Source organism: Colias eurytheme, chromosome 2 (assembly GCF_061535395.1).
Source record: "Colias eurytheme isolate Ceu_HAF_F1 chromosome 2, ilColEury1 Martin Lab GWU primary, whole genome shotgun sequence".
In the NCBI taxonomy this organism is placed as follows: domain Eukaryota; kingdom Metazoa; phylum Arthropoda; class Insecta; order Lepidoptera; family Pieridae; genus Colias; species Colias eurytheme.
Genome location: NC_142981.1, coordinates 9,430,420 through 9,444,602, shown reverse-complemented (window position 1 = coordinate 9,444,602; position 14,183 = coordinate 9,430,420). Strand labels below are relative to the sequence as shown.

The 14,183-nt window shown below is 34.7% G+C and overlaps 1 protein-coding gene across 1 annotated transcript in view; it reads right to left on the bottom strand.

Moving 5' to 3' along the window:
* Window positions 1-4,332: 4,332 nt before the first annotated feature.
* LOC149910597 (LIM domain transcription factor LMO4) overlaps window positions 4,333-14,183 on the bottom strand; it is an 89,244-nt gene continuing 79,393 nt past the window's right edge. The window contains exon 5 of the mRNA XM_090115703.1: window positions 4,333-5,839. The gene's annotated coding sequence lies outside the window, so the exon portion shown is untranslated. The remainder of the gene's footprint in view (window positions 5,840-14,183) is intronic.

The window sequence follows — 14,183 nt, the reverse complement described above, 5'->3', positions numbered from 1 at the left end:
TTCATATTATATTACATTATAATATAAACGTAATCCAACTGTTAAAATAGCATTAAAGCAACTTATCGAGCGTTCCTCTTAAAATGTCCGTAAGTGTACGATATGTTTTGTAAAAGGGTCAGTAAATAACTAAATAGTAATCTATAAATCAACTGAGAGAATAAGTACCAATTTTTTGACAATATGAAACACTAGTATTTGTCCCCATAGTTTTCTTATTTTATATAGGATTTGAGAATTGATTTTATTGTTTTCATAATATTCATCTTCGATACGTAGCTCTATTCTTATAAGTTTATAACTAGTATATCTTTTATCAGCATCACGTGAAATTACAATGCTAATGGATGATTTATTTATTTTGATATTATGTTATACATAGTTACTTTAGTAAACGAAACGAGGCAAATTTTGTTATTGAATTTTCACGATAAAGTTACGCTATTAAAAGTTCAAAAAGGGATGTTTTTTCCTCTACGTAATAATTTAAATATGTATCTCCTTATTGCAGTAAAAAACATCCCTTAACACACAATTATAATACAACAATGTATCCAGTAGGTATGTATGATTAATCAGGTTTTTTATATTGTAATGATACCATACCTATAATTTATACCAATTATTCAATAAACATTTCTTAAGTTCAACAAAGGGGAAAATGAAATTGCAAAATTCGCAGTATGATACGAGGTTGATTTTATTTGACGAAAAAACAAGTCGATACGCATCGATTCAGCACGTTATTGTAAGTGAATACTAAGACAGGTTCGTGGTAATGAACTTTGTGAGAATATTAAATACTTATGGTCAATTGGATTTGTAATAATATTAAAAAAAGGGCTTGAATTTGGCTTGAATATACCTACTTCTTAAAAAACTAGCTATATTCATCTCCATAGATATTAACTTGTGTGATACGTCGTGTTAGTGTATTTTTATTTCGTACATATCAAAAGATTGGCTTTCTTATGGACGGTGCAAATCGCCAATTATTTTGCTTTGCATGTTTTGCCGCCATTTTTGTGTGGAACAAAAACAACTGTCAACCACTAGAACACTTCCAAAGAACTTGGGTCATCTGCAAGCCGAAGGAAGACGTTAGAAGACATTGGGATTCAATTTAATAATGATGATTAAAAAAAACCTAAGCAACGAAAAAAAATATTAAAAAATATTTTTATTAGTCTTTACTAAAGACTTTGAAGGGAACAAATCTTAATTTTACTTCATGAATTTATAGAAAATATGTGTGAATGTGTGAATGTCGATGGGTATTTACTATTTATACAACAAAGTTATATCCAATTTAAATCGTGAATTATAAAAACAAGCCATAAAATATTTATAACTATGCAATTGAAACCCCGCAACTAATGTTTGCTCACTAATTGAGATTGACCTTTGATTGGCTAGAAAAAAAAAAACATTATTTCTTGCTCCACGTCTAGCCTTCTGCTAACAAGGCAAGCCGCAGGCGACTATTGATTAGTGACCGGCGTTGCACCCATCATTCATTCATAGCGTCCACACGTCACTCAGGCATCGCACCGTTTTTCGCCTATTTTCGTCTATTTTCGCCATTTCGCGCCGGATCGGGGTACATATTTGATGCTGCATCTGCCAGGAAGGAAGCTGCGTTCGGTAATTGGTCCGGCCTGCGGTAATATTATTCGGATCCATTAAATCACGTGGAGATTTAATCTTGCGCTCGTACAATTTTAATGCAAATGTTGATGTATTAAAAATGTATCTTTGGAGCGCAAAATACGAATACAACGTTTGGCTAGAGAACCTGCTATACCTTTATTCTGGTCTGCGTTTTAGTTGTTTATATCATACATTTTTCAACGTTCGTTCGTTCGTTTAACCTCAGAACTTTCGACTGGGTGAAAAACTAGTACCTACCTTCCGGTTTTGGTAGGTACCTACCTACCATTTGAAAGCGGTTTATTTTTTTTTGTTAAAAAATAATAATTATTTCATTAAAACACCTCACCTCTAAGTTGTCATAAAAGCTTTTTTGTAAAATGCAGACACTGTGAACAATTCATTTAGTATGTAGGTAATTTAATCAAACTGCATTTATAAAAGGTTTACCTTTAAACAATTTTGATCGACCATCAATAATGTATTTGTAACACAGACCAACAAAAAGGTAAGTAGGTACCTACGTTTTCTTCTTTAAATAAACATTTACATTTCGCTTTTATTGTGCTACAAACATCGGGAAGTTACTGAAATCGCACAACATTATTTAAAAATGTTTGCGTATTTATTTCCTTTCAAAATATTTATTCAGTGAAGCGATCATACAATGCGATAATCCAATTGTCGCAGTGTCCAAAACTCGTGCTCAATACGCGAAAAGTGCTTTCAAATGGAAAAAATGTGTACATGCTTATTCTATCATTATGTAAGTGTATAGTGTACAATTTTCCTTTATTTTATTTTTATATGCAGTATGCTATTCACAAACAAAAGGTATTCGTATTTTTCAATTTTTTATCATATTCGATGTTGGAACACACTTGTGTCTCTGAAAATATATACAAATGTTTGTCCTGCGCTTGATCTGTCCCCGAATCTTCGAGAGGGACGCAATGTGAAATGCACTTGTGCTTGGACAAGGGAGTTGGTTCACATAGGCTAGGGATCTCCACCTAGTTGCCCGTAAAGAAAAGCAGTGAGATTAGAGATACCTATGTGTGAATGTGAATTGTGATTATATTCGGCCCCGTAAGTTTTTAGGTGACTTCACTGTTTCTCGAAGCGCGTATGATATTATCAATACTGTTATGGAATCAGTGGTTCCTATTCCCTGGTTATGCATTATCTATATAATTCGTACTTTTGGTTTATCGCATCATCGCGTTTGGCAGTGTAATAGATACCTACTGTTTCTCTAAAAAACGTTCAACTAGTCCATCATCGAGAAATTAATTAACCTCATTTTTTGCTTTGGTCGCTTTGCTCTTTTTTTAATCGGAACAATGATGCAAACTTAATTCAGAAAATAAACCAAAACAATTATTCAGCGTACCCTTTTTTGTTCAAGGGATGGCATACTATTGAAATATATTTAAATAATAATTAAACATCCCCACTAATTTTATCATGATACCACTCAAAAAAGGCTTTGGCGAGGCTTGTTTACATAATCATTCAATTTGCAATGTTAAACAGTGCCGACCATCTGGTTTCTTGCTTTTTAATTCAATATACTGTAACTGTGCTTTTTTCTTAGCCGAATGAGGTAACTCAGCATTAAATTATAATAAACTTAATTTTTACTTTGGCTTTTCATTTAACAAAGTTGTAACCTCATTTGCCATATAAGTGCGACATTAAATGTGTGTTGAGTCGTTGAGACAAGTTAAATGTACAAATTTCACCTCAGTTCCATTTTGAAATTATTTATTTCTTTATTAAACGCTTTATCGAACAACGAAAACGAGAAAAAGCCGTGTCCAATTGATTAGTGGCCAGTGGGTTAAAAATAACTGCTTTAACGACTGCAGTTATTTTTGCTTACATATTCAATAAGGCGTGTAAAACTCATTCAACCGTATACGGATAAATTTTATATTTTTGTATGATTTTTGTTAAGGCAGTGTAAAAGACTGGGCTCAGTTTATTTCTGCATGAATTGGAAATATTTATTTCAACAGAAAGTGTAGGGTATAGCTGCTATACTGACTTCAACACAACTCTCTTCTCATATTTTTGAGATGAAGAGGTGTGATAGATCATAGAGGGATAGCACAGCAATAATTTATTGAGCATATTTTCCAATTAATAATCCCTGGTGAACCACTCTGATAAAGGCGATTAAAAAAGTTTAATTTTATGTATTGCAGCAGTTCACCGTTCTTGTCTGATGCTTACCAAGTAAGATACATAATATTTGTAGTTATCTTTTAACACAAATCTTTTTAGTGATCCTTTGTAGGTGTACAGATTACAGGTACAAGATTTAGTTTAATAATTCGCTATATTTAGCCAAGAGTATGCTTCAGAATAAAGCAGTTCTTCGAATAAAACATAATATTCCCACATGATTGTATAATTTTCTATATACATTTGCTACACGAGATCATTTATTTTATTTTGAAATCGGTTCAGACTGGATTAGTAGAGTTATATGATGATAAAATGGAAGGAAATGGATGTTTTTCATTTAAAAATGTTTTGTTTGAGTGTATTGTTGTACTATTTTGCATCTTATTTTCATTTTTGATATCAATGACATTGCGTCATTCATGAAAATTTGTGAAAATGGTCAGCATCTTTCATCGGTATTGTCATGGGTAAGGAAAGAAAACAACACAATTAATTTACAAAATTTAATTTCTCCTGTCGCCATAACTTAGGCTAGATGCAAGTTCTTTCTGTATAGATAAATGTTAAACTGGTAACACGGTAATTGTCTACGTGTATATGTTTATTCTTAACTTTACAACAAGAAGATATTTCGGAGACCACCAAGTCGATTGGTAAATGAATGGCAAGAGTCACTAAACGCTAACATTATGTACGAATGCAATTATACAATACAAATCATAAATGATCCTACTATCTTTACATTTCTCTTGCATACAAAGAGTTCATACTTGTATTTCTTGATGCACTGACACTAAATGTAAAACATATGAAATATGCACGATGTTTTAATAATGTACCTAATAAATGTTAGCGTTTAATATTACATATACGATATTGTAAATACTTTAAAATTTGATTTTATCAACGAATATAATAGTAAATTGTAGTATATAGTACTATATACACAGAGAACATGAGTAACTCGAGTTAAATTTCATTGATGTTGGCATTCCGATTATTGCTACCAATTTTGCGTCTTAGAAGGTACAAGATGTGTCTACTTAAGTCTAAAACGTTTATGCTAGTATGTACAAATTTACTTTTATAAGACGCTATTCGAAGTTTAAGTAACAGCTCGTCAATTAAAAACGAAATAACAAATTTATTCGAGAAATATTTACATAGTAAGATTGGAAATCACAGAGATGCGTATAAAGAATTAAAATACAAAAGGTACTCTCACTGGCAAGAATTAACATAAACCGTCACTTGGCTAATATTACAAAACGTGCACTTCATCGAAATAAATGATATCGGAAGAATAGTCATTGTCATAATCTTTCATAGTAAATTCCATATAATAATAATATAAAATAATTTATTTAATATTAAAATTATTTCGTTAATACAACATAAATTACACAGTAGAGTCGGGTACAAAATGACAAGATATACAACAAGCGTAGCTCCACGTTACTGCTATTTTACGATATGCAATTTCATTTCCATTATTATCACTTTAAATACAAACAACACGCTTGTGTTTAACACATTCCTTAAGATTCTAAGTAAGAGAATCGAATGATTTATAGAGCAGAGTAAATTTTACATAAATTGCGATTTCACAACCAAAATTAAATACCAGTACAACCGCCATATTCAACGCGAATGTGAATGGTACTACACTCGTCGATATTAAGGGATCCCATAGTAGCATTCACATCGAGGTTTGACTATGAATTATAAATTAACAAGAGTCGAGACGTCGCGCGGGAGCGTGTGACGTCGACTGCAGTTCTTTAGTCTTTGCACAACACTGTCACTCAGAGTCGTCGTCGCTTGCTGGTTTGCGAGGTTTGAGAGACGTGGTGAGGTCGAGCGCTGGCTCCATGGTGCTGGTCTCCGGAGCGGGCCTGAAGCTGTGACTCGGCTGACCGGCGTACGGGGGGTTCCAGCAGCTCGTAGTCGCGTCAGGTTTGACACTCGTTGTGCTCAAGTATGAGCAGGCCATCATCTGGAACAATGTAAGTGAAATTTAATATACATTCTACAAGAATAGATACAATCAGATTTGCCATTAATTATAATATTTCCAAAGAATTATATATTTATAAAATAATTAACATTATACTAAAAAAAATATGACAGACATGTAATAAACATTTATACAGTATATCTCCACAATAAAAAATGAAACAGTAACATAATCTAACAAAGTGTACCATAATAATTTACAAGAGCAATTTGGCACGTCAAAGATCATCTTTATGTATATTGTGAACGCAATCTCCGGGAGTAGATTGAAGTAAAACAGAGGTTACATAAATAATGAAATATGTAGGTGGTGTTATGAGATGAGGCCTAAAGAATTCGCGAGTGTCGGCTCGTCTAATCATGCTAATAGCCAATGCGCAGCTTCCCCCGCTTTAAGGCTTTTACGCTAATGTGGAGCGAGTGCAAGAGCAGTTGCCCTGAACGGGAACTTCACAGCTTTTATAAGTACCAGATAGGTTTAAAGTTTCAAATGTTTTTAAATTCGAGGATAAAAATGTTTCTGTCTATTTAAACACGATTAGAAATGTTCCTGTTTTTTGAACAACTTTTTTTATTGGTTCATTAATTATCAAAATAGAAACTGACTAAACTTCTAATGTTTATAGTAAACAAATATTTATGTTCGCTTTCTAGTTTCTATACCGCTCGAAGTTATTTTTTGGAGGTAAAAGGATTCCGAGCAATTTATGGGCTCAATAGACTATTATAACATTTTCATAGTTGATGTTGCGAACAAAGGTCCCCACACAATTGGCAATAGTTCGCGGAAACAGCTGCGCGTATACCGAGTGTTCTAACAATGATATTGTAACTTTAATATTTATTGCACTTGATGAACTCCGCGCAAGTTAGTGCAAGTAACTACCTAGGTATAACCCGGCTTCGGGCACGCTATCCTCGCATAAAAAGACACGTATGAGACCATAGGTTTATGTGCCTTCTAAGTGCCTCAAAACAATGTGTACGACTTAATTAACCCGGTGCTCACAGTACGTATAGTGCATAATTAAACCCTTCACGTAAACGCTTTGGTTAATATGTTTAAGCGTCGCTATTGCTTTAGGAGACCTAAACTCTCCTATGAGAATAAACAATCGCTACGGGCGGCTCGTCCTGAGTTTCGCCGCACAAATGAATTAGTGGTGTTGTCCCCCCGCGCTGCCCCCGCCCGGTCTCTGCATAGGGCGGGGGTCATGTTGCGATTAAAATATAATTAGGCGCTCGGCAATTGTTTCGCCATCGAGCCAGGTGGCGCGGCCCGCTAGGTAAATTAAATAGCCGTATAGAGTTTCCAATTACGCTCGCGCGGCCGCGGCGATCGCTTATTGTCTAATAATGCCGATGAACAATATGGGGATCTTGTAGCTGATTAATTATAACGCGGGCTCAAGTCCGCAGGAAGCAGTCGGCATTTGATTGATACAGTAGGCGACGGGGGTCGATAACGCACGTGTAACGCGATATTAATTACGATCGCTGAGACACGGCAATAAATCACGCTCACCTAGTACTTTCGGCAATAATGAATTCAAACGGGCCGTAATTGCGTACCTAATTACGAGTGGACGGGGTTTAATTTATCACTGTCGGATTATGAATTAGAAATGGCGTTAATTAAACATGCATAATATCGTGGAGGCGACGTATTGTCGTGGACGGTGCGCCGCGGGCTACGCCGCGTAACAATTAGGTTTCAAACTAATACGGACGCTATTGAAACTTACCCGGCCGTGTGTGCTATTCTCTGCGGCAAGTGGATACAGTCGGCCGTGGCGGTACAAGCTTTCCATGGAAATTATCTGTTTGTGTTTTGGAATTTCTGTATTTTACATGATTTATCAATTAGGCGAGCGTTGTATTATGGATGTTCCCAATGAATTTAGATCTGTTTGAATAATGCGGCTTTTCCATTGAATTATGGCTACTTTAATTAAATAAGTTGGTATTATATTTACTATTCATTGATTTGTTTAAAGATTGTTTAATATTTTAAGAGCTATGTTGCAATAAAGCTTTAAGATTGGATATTTGGTGTACCTATATGTTGGAAAACATTGATCGAAAATTTTCATGAACACTAAAAATAAATGTTAGGTAATAAAATTAATTGTCTATTAATTAAGAAAAATACATTAAGCGCATTATTTCACATACGTGAGGAACTAGCCTTACACCAATACAATTTTATTAGAGGTAAACCATTTCATTACACGGCTAATTAAATTAGTTAGTTAGGAGAGAGGCCCTTGGGCGTTTCTTGTACACATAACACTATAATTGGGTGAACCTTATATTCTTTATTGCTCTTAGTAAACGTGTTTAATATCTAACTTTAGATTGAGAGTAATGAACGCTGTACGAATGACCTTAGAAGACTGAGGTTGTTTGTTTGGTCTTATTAGATATATTTGATTTCTCATAGATTTAAGAATAGGTAAATTAGCCACCTGGTTGAACTAGTATTTCTTAATGATTGGATTATAGTCGGACATTTACAAGCTTTGAAATAATCATAGACTGATCAGTGAATTATTGCCGATAATAAGCTGATAACTATATTATTTTGTTATACATTTATTTATAAACATAAAATTTTTGTTGTGACTTGTGAAATTTATATGTGGTCTTAATTTATTGACTCTAGATACTAGACTTCATATTGCACACTAGAAACATGGAACTACAAACTAGTAAAATGGAAATCAATAATTTAATGTTATGCTTGCAATGTTAGATAGATAGATTATATTATTTATTCATGTACACGATACGTTGATAAAGAAGCTGTCAAGATCCGAAGCAAGTTTAATGGTGTTCAGGTGGACTCAGATTTCGATCATTACAGATGCAGTGTGAGAGCTAGAGTCTGGGGGTCGTGGTCAGGGCGGTCAGTTTGTGTAGATTATTTTAGATAACATTTAAATTGAATTAAACTAGTTTTTATGGGTTTTAGGGCCGATTTTTCAATGCTTGGTTATCTTGGTATCCGTCCAATAAAGTATTACATGATAATATTAAAATGTCACGTAAACTGTCAAATACGGACAATTACAATAAGTTTTTAAAATGGTAGTTTTATACATTATTCGACGAATAAGTTTTAACCAAGGATTGAAAAATCAGCCCTTAGAGATTTTGTTAAGAATAATTTAAAAGCTAAAGTTACAGGGAGGGAATAGTTTCTGAAATTTGTCTATTGTAGTATGTTTCATGTAAATACATAAAAATTAATAATCATGCCGTATCTCCATTCTTCATAACCGATGTATTTTCTAGGTGAAATTAACTTAAATTTTTACCTCGAATTTACCTATAAATTTAAAATATTGTTCTAGATTTTACTCTGATTTTCAAATCTCTCATTAGATAATGTCTATCGTCTACTACTTCTTATACGATGTTTCTAGACAACCCGATTAATTGTTAACCGTCCTCTCGGTTCCACGCACGACCATAATGGCGATGTTGAAATCGGTCCAACGCGCTCAATAGTGTACAGGACTACAGCCCATCGGTATCCCATTAACTAGTTGGACAAACATAGACGTATCCCCGGAATAAAGACGGGACACTATTATACGACCAGTTCCAGAAAGCCATTAAACCTGTCTTTATGTTTACTTAAATAAAGCACTCTATTAAGGGTTGGTTTATTGATTGGATCAATGTTTTGTATGGGATAATAACATACGTATATTTTTAGGCTGGGAAACACAGAAGATGACACATTTGTGTTTGTACTTGTCTTATCTTAGGATATATATTTCTGTCCTACAATTATTGCGTTATAAAGATGGCATTTGTTCAAACTGTTATTTATTTAGCGTCTATAAAGTTTATTATTTATTTGTTCTGGTTTACGTCAAATGTGATATGAATGGGTTCTTTTAGGGACACATATTTCTCTAAATGACTTTTTACACCATAAATGTAGTTCTACATAATCAAATAAGTAACAATACCATTGTTCCTTTCTGCGATATAGACAGTTTCCACAATTTACCTAATTCGTTTGATAAACAACGTCGCAAATTTTCCATAGTTTCCCGCCAAAACTGAATAGATACAAACGGTAAACATTAGGGACGTCACACTAAACGGTATCAAAACTGTTTATACAACGATGGGACCAAGTTCGCGAGACAATGCCGCGACCGCAGCTAAATAATTTAATAGTGCTCATACCGTAGAGCCAACAATCGCCTGCTATTGGGCTTTGCGTTTGCTAAATTGTACTAAATACTAATGTTTGAATAATTGATAGGTATTTTGTATATAATGAATGTTTGCATTGTTTATTGTATCTGTTGTGGAGGTCGGCTTCTGTCCGATTAGTTTGTATGCGATATTGTAAGGATAATTGTTTGGAATTTATGGGGAATATTAGTGTTTGTTTTGTGGCCAATTACGGCAGTTTCTAATATTAGGTACCTACTCGATTATAATTACTAAGTATTTACTTAGTAATTATAATCGAGTAGGTACTAAATTTTATAAATTTTATAAGGTATAAGGGTAGGTATTAAATTTTATAAGCATTACAAATATTTCCCAAAACCTAAAGTATTATGCGTAGAAGCATATTTCTCATATAAAAAGTTTGTAATTAAATCTGAATAAGTATGAAGATACTCGACCAGGCCAAGCTCTCAGACGGTAATGATCACAAAAGTGGTCAACTACAAACAAACTTGATACCTGAAGTTATTTTTACAGAACTGAAAAAATAACAAGCGAAAAATAATTACAGAGACGGCGAAGTTTCGAGAGGCCGCAGATAATTATTGAGGAGGTCCTTTGTAAAGTTTCGCTAGCCTGTAGTGCTGATTCTGACGTCATCTATCGCCATTTGGTCTACATGGGTTCTAAACTTTTGATCTAGATAATTATATAAATATTACAGAAACATTGGCTACCGCCAAAGAATTGTTTTCACAAAATTTTATGCCTACGCCATTTCAAGAGAGCTTCTAAGAAACGGATTTTCATATTTTGGAAGGCCTTCATTATAATGGAATTGTTCTGCATTAAAACATGTTTTGGTGACCCCAATTTCGTAGTACATACCTATAGTGCTCGGTTACTGAGGTGAAAATTATCAAATCTTCTTTTGTATAATTTTATAAAGATGTATCTAAGGGCGAATTATAGGAGGAAAGTTTTATGTAGCAAATAGAGATTTGAAAAATTCCCCCAAAATAATAGATATATTTTATGCTTGAAATATAAATTGGTCTGTTGTTATTACTTTTTTATATCAGTAATATATTTGCTATTAAAATTACTTTACTATTCTATAATGGAACTGAAAGCCTATTATATTGTGAAGTTAATGTTAAATTAAATAAGTTTAATAAATCATAGCCAAAGTTTTCCCACAAATCCGCCATTATTCCAAGTTAGCCGCGAATACAATTAGGCATCCGTACATTCGTTTATCAGAGATATAGCAAAGAGAGATACGGAGTGATAATACAGGGTGGATATAAATTAGGGCGGCATGGGGTAGGTAGCGTGCAGGCCGGCCGTTTGTCGCGTCGCGTGCGCGCGCGCTCATTCCGTATTCATGCCGCCGCGGCACGCGATGCGATAGCTCCTCGTGTACGCATTAATCATCGCTCGTCTTCAGTTTCAGGATGCCCGCTTTATTGATATCTTTGTACGGTATGTGTGACAAACGTTTACGTTTTCATTGCTTTGTAAATACCTCGTCATTAATATAAAAATTAGTTTGTCAACGATAATGTTCTTACTTAATTAATTATTACATAAATGCACGATAAACCTATTAAATTCCCACAACATTATTTTAATTGAACATTAATAAATAACAATCCAGTTGCCATCAATTTGAATAATTCCCAATAAGCGTTCAAGTCTTTACATGAAAGCCGCAGTTTCAGTAACAGTTTATTATTAATAAAATTGGGTCGGTTTGTGTGCGGCTCCGGCGGCGCAGCCCGTAACGATGCCCGCTCGTTATCGGCCGGCCGGTCAGCGCCGCGGAAAATTCGCCCGAAACTGACGCGCGTGAAAATTTAATGAACGGCCGGACGCTAGTTAACTAAAAGGTAAAGTGCACCCTCTTGACGTGTTCGGTAAATATTAATAGTGAGTGTGCTAGCGTAAACCATTAAAAATGCACGAGTCCGCGGACACGGAGCCCCGGTAGTGTTCATTAGCCTCTTTACACGCGTCCCTCCCAAATTAACTATCGCGATATGCATTCGACGTTCGCTCGATGACACAACTTTTCCACCGGCAACGCGATGCCGTTTCTTTCCGCCGGTTACGCTCCGTGATTATCGAATTCGCCCAATAAAATGCGACGTTCAATATCCAAGTTCCGCGAGCCCGTTCTCTCCGCGCTGGAAACACTTCCTGAGCGGAACAAGTTTCGTATCCAAACCATTTTAAAACTCTTACGACCACTATTAAGGATAATAGAAACTGTCTAGCTCGAACGATGAGTCAAGGAATTATGTGTTCTGCTGGAATGATCGAAGTTAGACGTTCGTTTTGTTTTATTTTGCGGCAGATTAAGGAAATCGGGGAAGGTTTGGTTGAGGGGAGTGTTTGTTACAGAGTAATGAGGATCGTTAATTATGTATCGCAAGGTGCGTTGCCGTTTCAATTCGAAACGGTTGGTCTCAAGCTCTCATGAACGAGGTCAAGGGTTCGCAGCTCTCAACTTTTAAGGGCTGCCAAATTAATGAGGCACTCCTTTGTAATAAAGATATAACAAGAACTGCGCACGCGAAGCCTACTGCCTTCGATGTCATTAGAGGCGTCGCGAAGTCTCGACGTGAGTCGTTATCGCTTCTCTAAACAACTGCGCTTTATTATTTTCAAATGAATTTCTCAAACTAAATGATAGGAAGGAGCGTCGTTAGTGATCTTAATTTAAGGATGCGAGGTATACCTTATAGTTAGATATTCACTGGTTTCTAAGGGCGTCAAATATAGTATTAAGTCGGGCGTTTCTTTATAACTAAAATAAAAACAAAGTAAAATATGTATCTTAAAAATGTGTGTAGTTGTATGTGATTTTTTATTAATTAACTGAATACTGGGGATATAAAAAGTTTTCATTCATTTGTAAATTGTTTCACAAATTCTTTCTCTACGCCGCGGCCGCTACGAAAGAAATAAACAGCATAGCAAGAAGCTGATTTCAGTTGTACACAATTAAATGGAAAATTAAAATTCGAACAAAAAAAATTACTTTTTATTCTACATACGATTTTTTATATAGTAGTAAAATAATAATTTTTTAACATAACTAATTTTTTGTAAGAGAGAACCAGAATAATGAAAATATGATAATGAAATACTAGCATTATGTCTATAACATTTAACATTATTTATTTAGACCTCTGTAAACTTTGATTATATTACAAAATACCTAAGTAAAAAAATCTAGACAAATTACTTATAACTAATATATTTTGTGATAAGTGTATGAAAGTGTCAATCAGCTACTAAAGACGTAACCCCCATGTACACGAACTACAAAAACGCGCAGTTTATACGTCATGATCTCACGAATCGCATTCCATCAGTTCGGGGAGAGATTACCACAGGGTGGCTTGCGGCCTGGGGTTTCTAAGTCGCGGCTAATTGGATGAGCCCGGCCAGGCCCAATTAGCACCGCTGTGATTCATTTTAATCGAGCTCTCATCACTGCGCTCGCGGATTAAGCCTTACAATCTCACTTTCGCTATGACATAGATCTCGATACCTGTTGCGAGCGTGGAATAGTTTGGTTTGATTTGTACGAAATTGAGTTTGGAAAAGAGAAAATTTTCAATAATGATGACAATTAATGTTAGTTCTATGATTGAATTTTCAATTTTCGTGTTATTTTAAACCCAAAAAAATAAATTAGTAGGTGAAACTATTTATTTCAGTTTTAGTTGGCATAATATCCAATAATTATATCCAATTTTGTAGAAATATTAATCATTAGTGACTTGACTATACCTTCATATTTAATGAACTTTTTACGATCCATTTCAAAAATATATCAATCACATTACCACATTTCAAAAGTTTCCATCAAAAAATAAAAAAAACCAATAACATTTCCCGCTCTAACAAATGTTAACCGATATTATACGAACGCAGCACTAGGCAGTACGCAGTAGGCACGTATCCGTCAATCCGGTTACGTTGTTCATAATGCTCACAAGATTGAATTCGGCGAGCCTACCGTTTTCCATTGCGAAATGCATTCAATCGACGCATCAAGTCGTATACGTCCATTAACGGGCGAGTTTACAAAACACGGTGCGAGAGAGGGA